The following is a 5631-nucleotide window of genomic DNA, read 5'->3' as shown; positions in this document are numbered from 1 at the left end:
ATTTAAAACCTGAAAAAGAGGAAAAAAAAAACCGGACATTTGTGAAGGAATGGAGGGTAAAAGGAATTTCTTTAATCTTGAAAGATTGTTAAAATTGATTCAGTATCACTAGGTGAGACTCAAATACTTTAGGGCTCTTCAAAATTTTTCAAATCGTCAATTTTTGAGTCCTATATTGAAATGAAAACTTTTTTCGTACATCCCATTATGGTTAAACATACTTCTTTATACAGGTTTTTTTTAAATCACCATTAGGATTTAAGTGTCTATTTGTCGATGATTTTGGTTAAGTTAGACTTGAAAATTAGAAACTTCACTGAAAGATCGATACCAAGATTAAAAGTATGCTATTATCTTTAGAGAATAATTAATCTTCAATATCTTCTGAAAGTTTCTAGAAAAATTGTCTAAGAGAAAGTTGCTTATTTATTATCCATCTACAAGGCATTATTTCAAATAATTTTGTTCAGTTATTATGCAATATTTTAAATAAGCATGTTTTGGGAAAAGAGGTTATAAAATTAGTGATACAAGAATTTTTTAGATGCCTATACTATCAAACTTCGTATAAAATTAAAATAAACGTATTTATTTCGATTTTATTCCCAAAATTAATTAGAGAGAAACAACAAAATCAATTTATAGAGTTTAAGTTAAATGGAAAAGTAATTGCCATCAAACATTGTTTACCTCTGAGCCCTGGTGTCTCTTCATTTTTCATTCTGGAGAATTTGTATAATATTTTTAAATAACATTGGTGCAATGAATTTAATTTTAATTAAAAGAGCATGAATTGATTCCACTAAAATATATTAAAGTTGTGAAAAACGAGATTATTTGGAAAATTTCGAAAATTATGAACATTAAAAATGAATTTAACAATATTTAAGAGAAGTATTACACATGTATGAAAAATAATGCATTTTGTAAGGAATTGTAAACATTTTACAAGGATGATATTTTCTTTAAGCTAAATTCAGAATCTCATCATAACTTTAAAAAAGCACGATTATTAACTAAAGAAAAAATAAATGAATAATTTGTTTCATATCTTATTCATTTTAACCATATTTACTAGAAATATTACATATTTATTATGTGCATATTTACATCTTGTAAGGAATTTGAAACATTATACAAGAACAATATTTTTTTAAAGCTTAACTCAGAATCTCATCATAACTTTAAAAAAGCGTGATTATTAACTAACATACAAATAAACGAATAATTTATTTCACATCTCAATCGCAAACTAATATCCTGAAGTATATAGTCTAATTATTCTAATTAAGTGAATCGATTATATCATAATATCCTGTTAAAAGTAATCTTTGGCTCGAGATGGTAACTCTGCTAAGCCAAATACGCTTTTTGAATAGAAATAACAAAAACCATAAATTATGGTTAGAGATAAATACCTTAGATTGTTATTTTATCGCTTTCTGTCGGTCATATTCAGTTGTATCTGTTTTACCTAAAGCAGGGTTTTCAAACAAGTACTATCTTTCCGAGATCTCTGCAGAGAACTCTAATAGATTGCCTCCGCAGAACTTTCCCTACATCCTTTTATGAGCTGTCTGTCTGAAGTTATACACATGTAATCAGCGTCCAATGCCCTCCAAATAAAGTTAAAAGCATCCCTCTTGAAAAATTCACACCTCATAAACGGATTACTTTTGTATCAAAAGCGCGGAACCTTTGAATGGGAGAAAACCTTTATCATTGCGTCTGTTATAATAAATGAACTGGAAGGAAGGGCTGTGCTTAAGTAATGCCGTCTGCGGATAAATCAGACGCGGGCATTTATGAAAAACAAGTTTCGTTTTGCATAGAGCAGCGCTGAAGACGATACTTTCAGACAGAGTAGGCTTAAATCTTTGTTCCGTTCCGTCTTTGCTAGGTATGGATATGAAAAGCTCAGGGAAAAAGTGGCTTATATCAAGTTATGGATGTAATAGATGCTTACAGAAGATGAGCGAAAAGATTAATGCAGCGTTGCGTAATCAATTAAAGTGAAAGTGGTGGAAATAATCTTTATTTTATATACTGTAATGAAGTCTACTCGTGAGATGTACAATTCATGAGCTGTAATAAGTAAGAATTTTGTGCGACAGGAAAGAAGAGAGGGAAATATCTTAACATGGTTTTTAAAGATGTTGTAATAGTATAGCGGTATAAAGACTGAGAAGATAAGGATATATTGTTGTCACAGGCATCAATCTTGGGGAGCTTCTCTAATTTTATTATAATCAGCGACAATTTAAACTGCAATTATAGTTTCTATCGAGTTATGCGATATATCACTGAGTACAATAAAATAGTAATTCTGAAATATATAAAAGAGTTGATAAATTTAGTTTTAAGCATCGATAATTGATATTCTACCCAATTGAAAATAAAGAATTGTAAAAAAAAAAATTCAATTTCCATATAACGTTTCCTATTATCCGTAGACAACTGGAAGCTTAATTGAGATATGACCTGTATAGCGCCAACATATACACACACAATAAATTTCATTATTTGTAGAAAAATTTGAAACAGAGGTAGATGGTTTCTTTGTTTTCAAGCAAGCTTCTTTAAACGTTCCGAGTCTGCACTCTTATGATCAGGAATTTTTAGATTCGCAAATTTAAATGCAACTCAACATTCAAATGAAATTTTTTCTAGGCTTCTTTTAAATTTCGAAATTTTTTCTTTGTTTGTTTAAGGCTCAGAGTCATAATCTATTGAATAAGTGCAATTCGCACCAGGAAATTAATTAAATAATATAAATAGCTCCTTTATGATCCAGTTTCTCGTGATATTCAGGCTTATTTCAATATAATAGGCATAACAGTTTAAGTGGGTTAGAGTTCCATTACTGCCTTGTAAAAATAAATAAATAAATAAACGATGCAGCTTATAAACTAAATAGGATACATATTTAAAAATACCTTATTAATATTAATATTATTTCATTCCTTTTAATGCATAATAAAAGAAACAATACTAATATTTTTCAAGTAATGATTCAGAATTATTTTGAAATATGAAAACATAGAACAATATGAAGCTAAATGCGCATTCAAAATCGTAATTTTATTGTTTAATCGTATTTTTTAATTGGTTTTCTGTTTTAAATGTTAACTCAAAATTTTAAAAAAATGGAATCTTTGGAATTTTAAACTACCCCGATGATTCATAAATCTGAGCATTTATGTGAGTTGCATTATAACCAAAGTTCTATTCAAAAATATTCAACGGAATGGAAACTCAGGGTGCGTATGGTAAAGAAAGGAGGGATGTATTAAAAATGTCCTTGGAAGTTTTAATGAAAACAAAACTAACTTTTGATACATTTAATACATCTTCCAAAATCACATCGTTTTATGAAACACTAAAAAATCTACTATTTTATTTATTTTATTGTTTTTGAAATTCCTCCATCTTTAACTAAAATATATATTTTTTTTAGTTTGAAGGAGAAAAAAAAACGGAAATTTATGTTTTAATAACCATAAAAATTATTGTTTAGCAGGCAATACAATTTTTCCAATTTATTAGAATCTATTTATATAATTTACATAATTCCAGTTATGGAATTCTTTTTAATAATGCACAGATACATTTACTTTTTTTTAGCCTGTAATTTCAATCCATAAATCTTCCAAAAAGTAAATAGTTTTCAAATTATAAAATCTGGTGATTATTTATTTTATTATCTATTTTCAAGATGACAATTACAAAAAAAATCTGGGATTTGTATTTTTTCTCTCAACATAACAGACAAGAAAAAATGGGAGTTTACTATCCTTGAATTTCTCATAGAAATCAGCATGAAAATGTCTTTAAAAACCTGTAGTAAAAAAAATAGTTTAATGATAAGCGACAAAGCACTCTCGATTAGAATACATAAAAATGTTTCTAAATATATCCGCTAAACTAGCACCATCTTTTATTCACCGATTTCATATGCATATAGATACACATAGAGAATCATCATTTTCATCTCAGAGAAATATTATTTATTAGAGTTCATAAAAAATGATTATGATATTTTCTTTGTCAATTTCATAGATGTAAATATTAATATTTAAGCGAACAGAAAAAATTTGATACGTATAGCTAAGATTTCCAATATAGTTTTTATTTCGATTTAGTATGTATTATTCTGAAGATATTATATTTAATCAGTGTCGAATCTACTACGTTTCAAATTGAATCAGCAGTTTGAAGAAGGGAACAAGCGTTAATAAATTAAAATGCACACAATGTGCACAAATCATGTATTGTCGTATAGATGCTTATTTGTTAGCTGTAAAAAAAGGAAAGAAAATTACAAAGTAAATCATTAATGTAAATTATCTCGTTTATAAGTTTAGTTAAAAGCAGTGTATAACAAAAAAAAAAACAGTTTCTAAAAATTTCTATAAGAAAAGCAGTTTTCTGGATTTATAAACCTCTCAAACTACTGATTCAGTTACAGGATCATTCATTTAACGAACAAGGACCAGAAGAGCAAAAAATTGGTTATAGTTGAGTTTTATTAGGAACCTTTTTCTTTCACCATTAATCATACACTGTTTTTGAAAAAAAATTTGTCAAATGAATTATTATCATTGAATAATAATTAAAATTTTCACTATTCATTCCCAAAGGAAATTGGTCTATGCTCTGTACAGAAATTACAAATTCAAAAGGAAAATGTTTCTACAATCAGCAAATCAAAATTTATTTTAAACTAGTAAACAAAGGAAATCGGTAAAAAAAAATAATAAAATTCCTTATAATAAAAAAAAACTTTCAGTATGCAGCGAGAAACAATTTAATCCTTTAGAAAATGCCGTGATCTTGCAAGACAAGTGAATTTTGTATTTGTATGGTTGTCATTATTATTACATTTTCAAATAGGCCATTTTATGTCAAAACCAAATGAAGATGACAGATATATTTAACATCTACCAGAATTCCGTAATATACACTCCGTTACTGCTATCTGCTTAATCGAAGTACAAGAATGCAAAATCCATTGATAGAAACGTTGTTACTGGAAATTAATAGATTAAAAAAAAAACATATTACTGATACTCTAATAACCTAGACGAGCATTTTCACATAATCGTAAACTTCCTTGCTGTTTAAGACAATATTTAATATTCTTTATTATTGGACATATTTTTAGTCTATACGTTATCAAAAAAAATTCACAGGCCCATTTATCAGCCTTTAATCTCTCCAAAAATTACAGAATCATGAAATTATAACAGCTACAGCTTTCCTGTAATTGTTATAATTTCATGATACCTGTAATTATGAGTAAGTGTTTAGTTCATTTTATATGTGCTAGAAGTTAATAAAGTGATTTTTATTAATGTCAAGTTATTTTATAGAAAATTAAATTAGAATTGTTTAAAATCCATAAATTATGGATTTAACTGAATGAATTTTGTTTCTAGAATATTTCTTAAATATTTCTTGGTTCTTTTAATTCCATTTGATAATAGAAGAAAAGGTGTACAAATTCAGATACCAACAGTTTATCTGATTTTCATGCATATAATTAGATAGCTTGCATGCCTTTCAAAAAAAATTCTTCCATTTGCAAATTAGTTTTATTCTTCAAGAGTTTCCATCTCTTCATGTTGGCTA

The sequence above is a fragment of the Argiope bruennichi genome, chromosome 2 (assembly GCF_947563725.1).
Source record: "Argiope bruennichi chromosome 2, qqArgBrue1.1, whole genome shotgun sequence".
Taxonomy (NCBI): Eukaryota; Metazoa; Arthropoda; class Arachnida; order Araneae; family Araneidae; genus Argiope; species Argiope bruennichi.
This window is presented reverse-complemented; position numbering follows the sequence as displayed.